The 15037-nt window shown below is 41.9% G+C and overlaps 1 protein-coding gene across 13 annotated transcripts in view; it reads right to left on the bottom strand.

Annotated features, from left to right (window-relative positions):
- Positions 1 to 15037, bottom strand: part of FOXP1 (forkhead box P1) — a 650161-nt gene that overhangs the window by 541872 nt on the left and 93252 nt on the right. Inside the window, exon 1 of one of the 13 annotated variants that reach the window (XM_066351740.1) lies at positions 13503 to 13521. The exons of the other annotated variants lie outside the window; for them this stretch is intronic. The gene's annotated coding sequence lies outside the window, so the exon portion shown is untranslated. Of the gene's footprint in view, positions 1 to 13502; positions 13522 to 15037 lie in introns of those variants that run through there. 13 annotated transcript variants of the gene reach the window in all.

Genomic DNA, 15037 nt, shown 5'->3' with positions numbered 1-15037 from the left:
ACTACACTGATCAGTAAATAATACACGCTTTTGGAACTCACTGCATATTTACACTTGTCAATTTACACACTTTGGTGACAGAATTCTTTTTCAGACATCTACGTAAAAAACTAACATTTGATTTTTAAAATATTTTTTAATAATTACAAAAAACGCTTCTAGGATATATAAGGTTTAAATTATCCGCCAATAGTGCCACCTGGAGCATTAATTGCTACATCCTTAATATTCCTGGTTATGTCAGGGCATTTATTTGCCAATGTCTGAAAACAATTAAAATATAGTACCAAATAGCATATACCTGGTGCTTACAAGATGCCAAGCATGTTACTGAAGACACTTCACAGACAACAAGGTGGGTGCTATCATTGTTCACATTTGGCAGGTGAGGAAACTGAGACTTGGAGAAGAGCCCTGACTTGGCTAAGGTAACTAGTGAGGCCTGGAACTCTGACCTATAGCCACCTGACTCTAACTTCAGAGACCACACCCTGTGTAGCCAAGCGCCAGGCCAGTGCCTGGGTGTGGGTCCAGAAATCTGCACTTAATATACTTCCCAGGCAGCCTCTGGAACACAGTAAGAAACATGTCCCCAAGAACTTGGAGGAAGAAGAGCAAAGAAGTCCACTGTGCCCTGGGTTCAAGTCCCCTCTACTCCCCTTCAAATACTACCCAGAGGAGATTAGAGAAAAAATCGTTCACAGATGTGTCACAGCCCCTGGCATGTCACAGAGGCTCAGTTATAAAAGGTGGCCACCTACTGTCACTTTTTATAAGTTAGTCAGGGAATGCTTTTATGTCAAGTAAAGTGATTTTATCCAGAAAATTACTTTAATACTTAGCTGATAAGCTTAGCTTCTCCTTGCCCTAAGACTCCCTATTAATTAAATTATACCAGTAGCCATGGGCTGCCCAAGGTACGGGAAGACTGGGGAAGAGGCACTTGGTTCTACTCAGTGACTGCTTTATCAACCAGTACCCTAGATAATAAGCTAGATAAGCCCCCCATACACTTTTAAATTTTAAATGGTCAAATATATGAGAGAAAATAATATAACCAACCCTATATACCCATCATCTGAATATCAAGATTTATAAAGAAAATTGCAAATGACATGCCCTTACACAATCCAATATTCAACTCTAAAAAATATGGACAGAAAAATATCCTTAATTATAATTGAATACACATGTCAAACGAAAGTTCCACGGAGCATACCTGAAATGAACGACCTAGCCATTTGCCTGAAAATCCACCCTGGAAGGGCCTGCAGTCCCTGGAGTCCAGAGACAAGGGGCCTACATAACTTGGCAAAGAGGCAGGTTTTTCACCCTGGTCATAGAAGTCCAGTGCCAGGGATTTCCTCCTGCACCCTTCTTTCAAAGCAGCTGGTCCACTGGTCTTGTGTGGTCTGTTCATAAAGTGTCAGGCAGAAAACCCATCTGCTCAGATGTCAGGGAAGCCATGAGCTGCCCCAGCCACGTGTTTACTTCAGGAGACACTGAAGGGCGCACAGTGCGGAGCCCAGACACAACTCTGGGAGCCGGAGGCTGAGCAAAGGCAGGAAGGGAAGGAGTAACTTTGGAAGAACTCATTCCCATTTGTATCACTGGTTCTGTAAAGATCCTGTGTGTAAATTAAGCTGCAAGTTTAAATGAATTGGATTCTGTTTCTTCCATACAGATAGCTAACTATAAGCTCCAAAATCGTCCCTGCCTAAATCAAATTAAAGGGTATTAAAGAATCATGGAATGTACTCCAAGACACAGAGGTAGCATGCCCTGATGTAAAGACATGGGCTTTTCAACTGTCCCAAGGTATGGTAAAACCCACTTGTTAAATTTGTTATGTGACCCTGACCAGGTAGACACGGAGCTTTTGACTTCTCAACAAAACCGCAATAATTACATCCGGAACACAGAAATGCTGTTAGGATTAAATGAAATAACTAATTTTATATCCAATCCATAGTAGGAAAATAAATGCCTAATGAATGGCTGCTGTAATTATTTCTTATAAATATTCTAAATTTTCACAAGGAAGGATGAAAAAGATTTCATCTCATGAGCCTATTCCAATCAATTGACCAAAGAAATTCTATGTAGAGAAAACCCAGGCCTGGGCCAGTTGACTCAGCGGTACAGCGTGGGCACAGTGTGTGGAAGTCCCGGGTTTGATTCCCAGCCAGGACACACAGGAGACGCGCCCATCTGCTTCTCCACCCTTCTGCCTCTCCTTTCTATGTCTCTCTTCCCCTCCCGCAGCCAAGGTTCCATTGGAGCGAAGTTGGCCCAGGTGCTGAAGGTGGCTCCATGGCCTCTGCCTCAGGTGTTAGAATGTCTCCGATTGCAATTGCAGCAGAGCAACACCCCAGATGGGCAGAGCACTGCCCCCTGGTGGGCCTGCCAGGTGGATCCTGGTCAGGCGCATGCGGGAGTCTGTCTGTCCCCCCACTTCTTGCTTCAGAAAAATACAAAAAAAAAGAGAGAGAGAAAACCCAAGAGCCACCATCAGATGGACCGTGACAGGGCCATTAATTTTGTCATCCCTGGCCAAGGTTTACCATATCATTCATGAACAGCCGAGAGGTAAACAGTGCACGTAGTTACCCACAATCACTTTCAAAACTCTGGTTACCAGGACCCACACACATAATCAGACAATACACTGAAATTTAATTAAAATATATATTAACTAAATGGTGCTTAAATGCACCAATTGCTCAGTTTTCTTTAAGGAGGAATTAAAATGATGGCAATTCTCCACAGGGTGGCTCAGCAGCCTGCACAGAAGCTGAGTGGAAGTTTCCCTTCCTTAGCCTCTGCATTACTTTGACCAAATTAACAGAAAACATAGTATTTTCAAAAACAACATGCAATGTAGCTTAAGTTCCTAGAATTTTACATCACCCAAGAGATCATTTGAAATATATAGATGAATGGCTTCCTCCCAGGTATAGCTTGCTACAATGTAGTGATAAAAACCAAGATTAATAAGCAAAAGAAGAAAACTACCAGAAACTTGCCTGCACAGGTCAGCATGTGCACTTGCCACTCCCTTGGTGACAGGAGCCGCCTGGGGAAAGTGAAAGTCTGGGCTTGGAGCTCACCCAACCGCTTCCTCGCTGTGCTTGAGCCTCAGTTGATGCACAGGTAACAAGAGGACGACAGCTGTTTGTCTTTCCAAAGTTAAAGAAATAGAAATAAACCCAACAAAACTATAATGTTATTTATACACATGTCACGCCAAAACCAGATGAAGATCAAAAAAATATACTACCCAACAAATCATACAAATATGGCATATATATGATGTCAAGATCCAATCACTACACAACCAAATAAATGCCAGGGCTGTACACGTGTCAGGCTTTCTCACAAATGTGACAAATATGCAGTTTCACCACTGCTGCCAGATACGGGGGGAAGCTCCAGGTATACACAGAAAAGCTATGCAGACCAGTGGGAAAAGCTACGCGCCCGATATGATGTTACTCATTCTCATGTACACAATGTATTTGTAAGCTTGCTTACAAGAATTTAAGTGGAATAATTCTGAGGCCTCATCCACACTCATGTGATCAATGAGTGACATCTGCCTGTGCACAGGGATGGGCAGGAGCGGGAGAAACGTGGGACTGAACGTGTGCTGAGCGTGTTTACTATCACTGACTTAAATACAGGGTTGGACGCTTTGTGTAGTGGGACTGAACGTGTGCTGAGCGTGTTTACTATCACTGACTTAAATACAGGCTGGACGCTTTGTGTAGTGGGACTGAACGTGTGCTGAGCGTGTTTACTATCACTGACTTAAATACAGGCTGGACGCTTTGTGTAGACGTCATGTGAACAAAAACCTGTCCAATACATTAAAAGTGTACAGAGAATATGTGTGTCCAGATAGATGTGTGTGCAATCCCATAGGGCCTTGGAAAGAAGTGGAAAGTATCTGCAATTTAAATGCAGATTACCTTCATTACAAAACTGGATCACATTCTCATTCCTAGACTAATTTCCTATATCATAAAACCTATATTCAATTTTACAAATAGCATACACCAAGAATCATAAATTTAGTTAATGTAGAAATTTAACAAATTATTTAAATAAAAGTTGAGAAAAGACTGTTTTAGAGCAAGTATCTGAAAGGACAGAAGGGTTCTTTCTTTGAAGATATGTTTTTTCCTCTGACTTGACCTCCTTGGGGACATAACTGGAAAAGAAATAAATTTCACAGCTAATATATATGAAGTAACATGTTTAACATTATCCAATGAATTTATATCTACCTACACCATATCAATTTGTCTCACATAAACTGTCACCTCCAACAGACTTCATTAAAATGTTATAACTATGGAATTAAATGCAACTTTCTGATTGGAATTTAATCTTATAATAGTAGTTGGTGTATTTTCTTTTTTAACAGACAGAATAACTCATTAGTTTGTCTACAGTTTGTCTAAAGACTTTAAAAGTGAATCTGGCCCTGGCCAGTTGGCTCTGTGGATAGAGCATCGACCTGGTATATGGATATCCTGGGTTCAATTATTGGTCAGGACACACAGGAGAAGTGACCATCTGCTTCTCTCCTCCTCCCTTTCCCCCTTCTCTCCCTTTTGCCCTCCAGCAGCCAATGGTTCAATTGGTTTGAGCATAGGCCCCTGGTGCTAAAAATAGCTTGGTTGATTCAAGCATCATCCCCAGTCTGGGGTTGCCAGGTGGGTCCCAGTTGGGATGCATGTAGGAGTCTGTCTCACTATCTCCCCTTCTCTCATGTTAAAAAAAAAAAAAAAAAAGGAAGTCTGCCATTGGGATTGGATTGGCCAGCCACTGCTATGAGGTATGAGGGGGAGTTGGTGGGGGGACCTCCTTCTTTATCTTCAGAACTCCTCTTGCTGAGTATGGGTGGGAAAAGGATGGACACCCTTGCTCTCAGCAGTCCTGAATCACTGTATTATTAGTATATTCCATTACCTCCACATAAATGTCATGTTAATTTCTGATCTTCATCAAGCCACGCAAGGTTTTCCTGGCCCCTAGACAATTAGCTGTGGGAAATGTTCAGCCAATTATAATACTTTTTTACATTAGGGACTGGTAAGAAATGCCTCAAAATATTTGAGAGATAAAATGTAAGTTGACACCATCTTCACGTGCCGGAGCCCAAGTCATACAATCTGACAGGCAGCTGCCAGCACTCATAACTGCTTATTAAATCTAGCCTCTCTTCACTGCATGAGTGAAGATCTGTATTTTTACCAATATTTGGTTCGTTGTATTATGAAAGAGACCAAAATACTTAAGATCATTCATCCTAGCCTAGCCTCTAAAACACATTATGTAGTTTATGAAATTGTTAAAATTACTTTTCAAAGTCAAATTTTCAGGGGCTAGACGTTTAAGCACTACAAAGTGGCTTGGCCCACTGATAGCTTCCAATACAAGGCAGCTCAGGAAGGGAGCCCAGGGGTGCGTTCTCATCCTAAAACCTGCTGCCAGCCCCCACCTCTTCCTGGAGGCGGGACCACCACTGCCACCCCACCCCAAAATCAATGACAAAAAAATCCACACTCAAGTTTTATAAAAAAGCAAAAAACTCCCAGCCAAAATGTAGCCCATTATTAAATCTTGTGAAAAATTACTCTCCCCTTTTTTTACCTTTCCCTTGTAGGTTAAATGTAGAAATTTGCTTGTAAGAGAGAGCAAAAGAGGAACTGTGGGCACGTAAGGAAAAACAAGTGGTGACAAACCATGTCACATGATGTTTACACTCCTACACTAGCCCCACCAGCAAAGGACACTGCCTGATAGGGACGACGCAATGCCAAGGCACAAACTGAAAAACAAGCCGGCATATTTTCTGTCTATACTCAACTCATTTCAGTATGACTCTATGCAAATCCAGACTGTTATTATCACATTTATTAATAACACTGTGGCTAACTGCTTATCAAATATGCAGTAGACTTAGTCACTCTTTATTCGGGGTCTCGTGATGTGCATCAGACAGGTACCCAGGTCAGCTACAGCTTCAGCAGGGAAACTGCCTCGTGCTTAGCCCGTGTTTCCCTGTACCCCGCCCCTAAGTTAATTTGCTATGCAGGTATGCTATTACCAACAGAAACTGAGTATCTTACCTGTTTTCTGACCTTAAAACTTAGCCATATGATCTGTTTGTGCAAATCTTTTATCATGCCTTTCATTTCCTTGCATGTGATTGAAGTGATCTGTTTGCTCTGACAGTCTGCCCCTGTGCCTGTGACCTGTTCCACTGTGAGCATACTTACCGTGACACATTTCACTCAGAATCAGAGCTTATTTCAAGCCTAAAGACTCCAAATTATCAGCTGTTAACAACCACTCAATGTTTCTTTTGGTTACTCAACAAACTGTCAAGTTCTAAAAGCCATAGGATTATGGTACAATTTTGACAGTAGAGCACCAAACTAGCCGTCAGATACACCAATGCATGCAGCCAGGTTACTGTGTCATGAAGAAAATTTTTCAGTAAACCAGAAGGTGTGCACCAAGGAAAAGCAGGGAGGACAAGATAATCAGGACACGCTGCAGCTCACCGGATTTCAGAAACCTCTACTTTCTACTAAAAATGTAGCGAAGAAGCCTTTATTATATGTAACACATGCAAAGCATATTTATATAAACTGGTATTCGACTGGGCCCAACAGTACATTGTATTAATTCAAAGGAGATAACATTTTCATTTTAGTAGTTTGGACTGACTTTTCAAATAGCAGGTCTTACCCAATGAACTTAATGAATAAAGTGAACCTCGTCTTCAATAAATCCATTCATGTGGTTTTGTTAAACTTCATACACCAATTTTATGAGAGTGAGATTAAGTCAGTCTCTTTCAGTCCTGAAGACAGAGATGACAGGTAACTTCAAACCTGAGTTTGTTGCTATTTCAATACCTTCAGAAATCCAACCACTGCTATGAATACTCCAATACGTATATGAGGTAGAGCCAGACTTTGTTCTCAGCTCTACCTGGATCCCTGAAGACACAGATTTTTCATAATGCCCGTTATCTGCTCACTAGTCGGACACCATTCACAACAGCCTGGCATAGCTGGGTAGCAGTGGGGAAAACCTCCGAACTTCACAGATGAGGCAGCTGAAAAACTTGCACAGGACCACCCAGTATGATGGTCAAAGACCTCTGAAGGATCTAAAATTTCTTTTCATTGTGGAATCCTTTCCTTATGTGTTACTGTTTATTATCTGCCTTTCTTGCCAATGAAAGAAAGAATACTGTGAGAAAGACAAAAAACAATGTTTCCCTCTACCTCTAGCTGCAACAGAACTAAATGTAAAAATCAAGTAGCTAAACTAGCCTAAGTGAACGTTAGAACCCACAGGCTCTCTGTGGACCATCTGACCTGTCATGTCCGGGCTAGCTGTTTCACTGGGACTCTGGTTTCATCTATAAAATGGGAGGGATTTGTCAAAATTACCTCTAACTGTAAATTCTTTAAAAATCTGGCCCAGATAGCTGAACACATAACAAGGCCTTAGAAGAAACACATATCAGAAAAGGTTTACTGAACTGCTGGGTTGAATTTCTCAATCTCTATAACTGAGATAAGATAGAAAGAACTATTGATTGAAGATAAAAAGAGCAGGATCCAATTCTGACCAAACCACAGGGTCCTTTCACCTCAAACTCTATGGGCTTCAGCAGCTCCGTCTGTAAAGCGAGGGGATTCAGATAGACACTTCTAGGGCACTCTCACCGAACTGCTTTATTTAAAAACAGACACTGCCTTGGCCCACGTCAGGTAGCTAATAGCTCTCCCAATTCCCAACGTAGTGCTCTTGCATCTTCACTTCTTCCCATTAATTCAATCTGTCTCAAATATAACCCCACCAAAACAAAGAAGAGGTATGCCAATAGTTCTTACCATTAAATGCCATCATACAAAACCTGAAACCAAATGGTTGCCCATGAAGTTGACCTCATTCTAAGACATACCTACCACTGAATAATGTTAGAGTCTTTACCCAAAAGACCTGGACTCAACCAATTACTGTCTCCAGTAAAAGCAAGTCACAATGGTTCATTCATGACTTCATAGGTGCCACTGATTTCTCAGGACAATGATAGATGCCTTCAAATATGGATAACACATAGAACAGGAAAAGATTCTCATGTCCCTTCTAATCTGCCCCTAAAAATTACAATGAAAAACCTGATTAAGTAAACTATCATAGAAAAAAAAAGGCCCATTTGTCTTTCTGAAAATCTTTGGGCATCCCAAGTTCCCAACCGTTTAGCTTTCTGTAGAGCCCTCATCATGTGGAAGGCTGGGATGTGAGCTTCTTAATAAACAAGTCATATTTAAATCCCTCCAAAGCTCAAGAGAATGTCATCATAGTCTTATTTCATGGTGGTTCATTTTATCCCCAAGTAATACTCCTTCAACTGTGCATGTGGTTCATAATTTACATAGCCCACCTTTCAGAGTAGGATTAAAAGAAACATGCAAGCAGAAAACATTCTCCTGCATTCTATTATGCCTTTTATAAATTCTCAGATCACTGTAGGGGTTATCACTGTAGGTTAAAGCAGAAAATAATGACAGAGTTTGTCCTTTCTTTCAAAACAAGAATCTCTCCTACTCATTGCAATTGTTCTGATCAACCTAAGACTGTCAGTTTCCGGCACTGTGTAGGACCCCTTCAGCTGACTTTCTGTCTTGTAAATTTTCAGATGAGTAATGATAAATGTTGTTCACTCACTCGGGGTTCTAGCAGGCATCATAGCCACCCATTCATGGTTGACAGCAAATCAGAGAAGGGATCGGAGCCCTCACCATTGCCCGAAGGATCCATTTGGAAACAGGAATTGTCAGCAAAAGCTCCTGGGACACTGCAGCTCAAAAATATTTTTTACACTTAACTAAGATGTAACTTCTAAAACCACCACTTCCTTACACTTGAAAACAGCAAGATAGACACAGAGTCTAGAGGTAGAGGAAAACACCTTTCAAACAGGGATGTCACTATCAAGTGTGATGCTGTAAAAGATGGACTGGAAACACTACTGAAAGCTACATTTACCAAATACTGTACTACATACACCAAAAGGTTGTTGTTGTTCATTGCAGACTTTGTGTCAAATATTTTACATATGCTGGCATTACCAAAATTTGTCCCATTATGAAGGGTTCAAGTAACAGTAAGCTACTGTAACTCAAATCTTACATGGATAAATGTACCACATTTTCCTATTAATTATCTTTTCTAGAGGATAAAAAACCATGAAAATATTAAACAATAATAATTTAAATTATTTTTAAATATTTATAAACACCAAAACTAGTAAAAGTGGTAACCATAATCATTTTTCATCCAAAATAATTCTAAAACTGTTTATGAATTACATAAGGAGCAAGACTCACGGACATATTTCCATCAAGAGAGAAGACACTGTGCAATATAAGGGCATCAATATGCAGAAGCCTGAATACTGGACCTAGTACTGTCAACAGTCAACTTTGGCCCGAGATTCCTGTCTTCATCTCCAGGGTCAGGGCATTAACTGATGTTCCCCAAGTCCTTTCTATCTCTTAGTTTCTCTCCTCTTCTTGGTGAGGCATATTTATTCTAAATAGGCTAAACCAGTGGTCGGCAAACTCATTAGTCAACAGAGCCAAATATCAACAGTACAACGACTGAAATTTCTTTTGAGAGCCAAATTTTTTAAACTTAAACTATATAGGTAGGTACATTCCTTACTGAGGTAGCGCCCGCACGTGGTATTTTGTGGAAGAGCCACACTCCAGGGGCCAAAGAGCTGCGTGTGCCCCACAAGCTGCAGTTTGCCGACCACTGGGATAAACTATCAGCTTCAGCTATAGGCTTCCTTATTTTTTTTTTTTTTTTTTTTTTTTTTTTTCATTTTTCTGAAGCTGGAAACAGGGAGAGACAGTCAGACAGACTCCCGCATGCACCCGACCGGGATCCACCCGGCACGCCCACCAGGGGCGGTGCTCTGCCCCCCAGGGGGTGATGCTCTGCCCATCCTGGGCGTCGCCATATTGCGACCAGAGCCACTCTAGCGCCTGAGGCAGAGGCCACAGAGCCATGCCCAGCGCCCGGGCCATCTCTGCTCCAATGGAGCCTTGGCTGCGGGAGGGGAAGAGAGAGACAGAGAGGAAAGCGCGGCGGAGGGGTGGAGAAGCAAATGGGTGCTTCTCCCATGTGCCCTGGCCGGGAATCGAACCCAGGTCCTCCGCACGCTAGGCCGACGCTCTACCGCTGAGCCAACCGGCCAGGGCCAGGCTTCCTTATTAAAAATATCTTTTTATTACAAATCACTCTTATGCTGATCTGCCACCAACACAGAAAGTGTGCTATGGGCAAAGGGTTTCCACGCCCATAAGAGACTTCTCCCTCTGGCCTCTGGGCGGCTGACAGCGTTCCCTGGGTTCCCGTGGGAAGCTTCTGTTCCTCTCCAGAGAGTAAGCTCCACCTCCCCTGGAACTCTGCCCAAACGTATCATATACAGATGAGTGTTTCTCAGACGTAAGTGTGCATACGTATAAATTGGAGAGCTTTTCAAAATACAGATTCATAGGCCCCACCCCCAGAGAGTGTGGACCAATTGTTCTAAAGTGGGACCTGAGACTCTACATTTCTTCCAAACCACCAGGGAATGCTGAGACTGCTCATCGAGGTGACAAAGCCCCGTTCTCTAAGCCTCAAGAAGCCCTGAGATCCAAGAGGCATTTCCAAGGCTCAGAGAGGCTCTCCAACCCTATAGAGCCACATCACTAAAAGAAATGGGCTGAGGTTGTTTGCCATCTTTGGGATAAAATCCAAACTTGTTCCTACAGCATAGAAGGCCTTGTATAATCCGGTTACTTTCTACTTCTCTGACACTACCACCAGCCACCCACCAAAGCACCAGCTCTAATACAGACACCGTGCCCTTCCTTCCCTTCCACGCAAGCCACGTGTTCTCCTGCCTCAGGATGGGCGCACTGCTTCTCCAGCTACCTGGAATGCTATGAGCCTATTTTCCTCACCAACTGACTCCTTTTTGTCACTGGGGCTTAGGGACAAAGGACACTTTAAGAAGGCTGACCTGCCTATCTACTTAATCGAGGTCCCTAGAGAGACTCAATGACATCATCATATTTGCCCTCCCCAGAGCTCTTGTAATAATCTATAAACTTTTTTCTCATTTATTTGCTTATATATAAGCTCCGCAAGATAAGGAAACCTCTCTGTTTTATTCACTACTACACTGCAAAACTTTTTAGAAATGCCTCGTGCAGAACAGGCACTCAATATAGATTTATTGAGTCAACAAATGAATCAACAATTGAAAGAACTAATTCTTCAACATCCTATAAAAATATAATCACCATTTATTGAAAATTCACTATGTGGTAGATATTAAGTATTTCACATCAGTCATTTCATTTAATTTTATTCTTACAACAAAGCTCCTAGTAGATACTCTTACAATCTCAATATTGCAGATAAGAAAAATGAGGCACAGAGTTTTTTAGACTTGCTCAAGGTGACACAGTAGTAGGGGCTCAACTCTGCAGGACTTGTGCTCCTCCTAAGAACTCAGTATTTTTCCAGTCAATACTTTAATACAAGAATTTTGAGTGCTTGCCTGGTACTAGACACCCTTCTGACTCAAACTTGCTTGAGTGAACTTTGGCTGCAAGCCCTTATAGAGGATACTTAACCTTTCTGACCCTGAGGTTTCCTGCTTATACAGGGACATCTAGGGCACCACACTGACCAGGAAGCTAATGCAACTGAGCAAAGCAGTCCAGGTATAAGGCAGTTAGTTATGAGGCACAGGGGCCATGGAGAATGTGGAAAATGAGGGACCTGTGCTTTCCCAGATAAGAGGGCAGACTGTACAGACCACAGCCAGTAACTAACATTTGGGAACATAAGCCCAGGGTCTCAAGAGCTTTCAATTCTACAAATGAAAGAGTAAGCCAGGTTATTATTTTGTGAAATTTCATAATTTCTCAAAGATAGAAGCTAACCTGTTAATAGCACACATTAAAAAAATAAAAGAAAAACTGTAGAACCCCTGTACTCAGTGGCTGTTGAGGTCTGTGATTCTGGAGGAACACAGAAGCCCAGAGAAACTGTACAGTGAACACAGCAAAATGAAGAAGGTCTCTGAGCAGACGGGCTTCCTAGGGGAATTATCTTGAGCAAGTTTTGGAAGGAAATGGAAGATGGGGTGAAAGAGGCATTTCTCAATATCAAAATATGGTATGCAAAGGCTTGGGAATGGGTCAGGCGAATCACCCCAAAGAACAGCAGTAAGGAGGGAGACCAGGAGGAGAGACCGTTTAAGTGTTTCGTCATTTACATTTCAAAGCTGCAGTTATCTAGGTAAAATGTAAGGTGGTCAAACAATGCTCTAAGCATATAATCTCTGGTGCAGTCTTGCTTGGCTTTCTAAATGTTAAAGTCATCAGACATATCCAAAAATAAAGGACAAACCACCACTGTGGTTTGTATGATGATTTTGTTTTTGTTTGTATTTTGTTAAGGTCCAATTGACCAAGGATTGAATTCTATCTCACCAAAATACTATATAAACAGTGTATATTATAGTTTTTACACGTTTATAGTATATATGCTATAAAATGCATAGTGTATATATACATAAATATTATAATGTATGTATACACATATATATTTATATTTATATACTATAAAATATAAGCTCTAGAGTTCAACCAAAATAGTATATAAACTATATATACTGTTTTTATACATATTTATAGTGTTTACACTATAAAATGCATACTATATACATAGATATATACTATATCATACATGCATATACATACATATATACTGTAAACTATAAGCTCTATAACTAACCAAAACTCTCAGCTTTAGAAATGAAACATACAGCTCTTAAAACTTTTTTTAAACCAGCAAAGGAAAAGAAAAAGATATCCAAATAAATTATCAAGAACACTGCTCAATGGCAAAAACTACCTAGAATTATATTCTCAGAAAAACCATCTTTCAAAAATGAGGGTGGAAAAAAAAAAGATCTTTTCAGATAAACGGAAGTTTATCAACTCTACAAGGACATTCAGAAAAATATAATTTCAAACCAAAAGAAAATTATTTTAGGAAGAAGGTTCTCAGATTTAAAAAGAAAGGGGTGACCAAAATAATGCAGAACTTTTGACTAAATGAAAAGTAAATGCATTTGAATGATGTGCAGACCTGAAAAATGAACAAAAGAACCAGCAACATCATCAGTTGCTGCCTCCTCCGCTCACGACTCACACTATGCCCTCGGCCAGCCAACCTGTGTGTGCTGCTGGGATCCAGCCTGGATTTGCAGGTTTCTGCCGCACAGTCCAAAGTCTCAATCAGGTCCCAAGAATCTGCATGTCTACCAGGTGACCCTGGTAATTCTGAGGAAGGTGAGTCTTAGACCCATCTGAAGAGGAGGGTATTGATCTTACCACTTAGGGCCCTGAATCCAGGGAGGGCCAGGAGCTCAGCCCAGGAGGGCTGCCATCAGAGCAGGCCTGTGCGCTTTCCAACTCCACTAGAGCCCCCAGAGTACCTTGGCTTACAGGATCAGCAGTGGTCCCAACCCTGAGAATCAGGAGCTGCAATAAATAAAAAGCCCACTGAAATATTTGAGAGAAAAATCTGGAAGTGCTGAAATGTTAACTGTTCTGTATTCAATCTGTTTTCCTAGAGATCTGAAAAGTCAGGTTACCATCTTGGGAGTGATCAGGAAGAAGCAGCTTCTTCCTTTTCAATTTACATATTTCAGGCTGCTACACAGTCTTTCCAAGTCCAGTGGTGGTCTATCTAGCCCTGGAGAAAGAGCCTGGGATGCCACAAGGTCCTCCCTTACAAAACAGCTCCAGAAAAGTCAGGTAGAAGTAGCCACAAAACAACAATGATGTTTTCTAATTTTGTTCTCCCCAGTTTATTTTTCCCTGAAGCAATCCTTGCCTGGTACAAAAGTCTACAGGGAGCTGCAAAGAGCAGCTGCGGTTCCCTGAGGCCAAGACCTAGCCATCAAGTTGTTTCCCAAACATTGCCAGGCATCACGGAAACAACAACAGAACAGGCAACTGTTTGCATCTGTTTTTCAAAAACAACCTCCAAAAATCTGAGGCTCGCCTTGGAGAACATGGAAATTAAAGGCACAATCATGTTGACTATTGGTTCAGGATTTACATGTAATCCGTTATTCCATTTCTTTTGAAGAGTGCCTATCTCTAAAAAAGAAGACTGAAGGTTTATAGTTTCAAGCAGTAGTCTGATCTAGACAACATGCAAGTCAGTGGCATTCCCAAGCAAGCTAATAGTGGCCATCTTAGCAAACTTGACATCATTTGCTGACCCTCCAACATTTCAAGACTCCCTGTAGTGTTTCTCAATTATGAGCAAACACCAGAATCCCAGGAGGACTTATAAATACAGATGGCTGGGCCCCTCCCCCACCATCTGATTCAGTAGGTCCTGGGTGGGGCCTGAGAATCTCCAGCAACTTTGCAAGTGATGCTGCTGCTGCCAGCCCTAGCACATGCTCTGAGAAGCACTGCTTGAAATACATGCTTCCCAGTCATCCTGAGACTCATCTGGAAACTCAGTTCCCACCCTGACCTTTCACAGGGGGTATCTGCATGGCAGTATCATTCACAGAACAAAAGGCACTCGATGGTGTTCCATTTGCTTCTCTGGATCATTCCTCCACCCACCACCCCATACCCACTCTGTGCCCTGAAAGTACCTGTGCACTGCGTCAGCAGGCACCCTGCCCTCTGGCTTCCAGTAGGGTATCAACAGTGAGGCTCACCTCAGGACAGAGAAGATGGGGCATTTACCATCCACTGTGAATGATCACAGCTCCTGCCAGCCAGCCTTCCCTATACAGGACTCTTTCTAGGTTCCAGGAACCATTACCTGCCTTCCCTTGCCATGTCCTTTCAGGCCTAGAAGAGATGAAGGCCACCGAGCTCCTGCAGGGACACTGACA

Source organism: Saccopteryx leptura, chromosome 10, assembly GCF_036850995.1.
Source record: "Saccopteryx leptura isolate mSacLep1 chromosome 10, mSacLep1_pri_phased_curated, whole genome shotgun sequence".
Taxonomy (NCBI): Eukaryota; Metazoa; Chordata; class Mammalia; order Chiroptera; family Emballonuridae; genus Saccopteryx; species Saccopteryx leptura.
The sequence above is the reverse complement of the archived record's forward strand: the minus strand, read 5'-3'. Positions and strand labels throughout refer to the sequence as shown.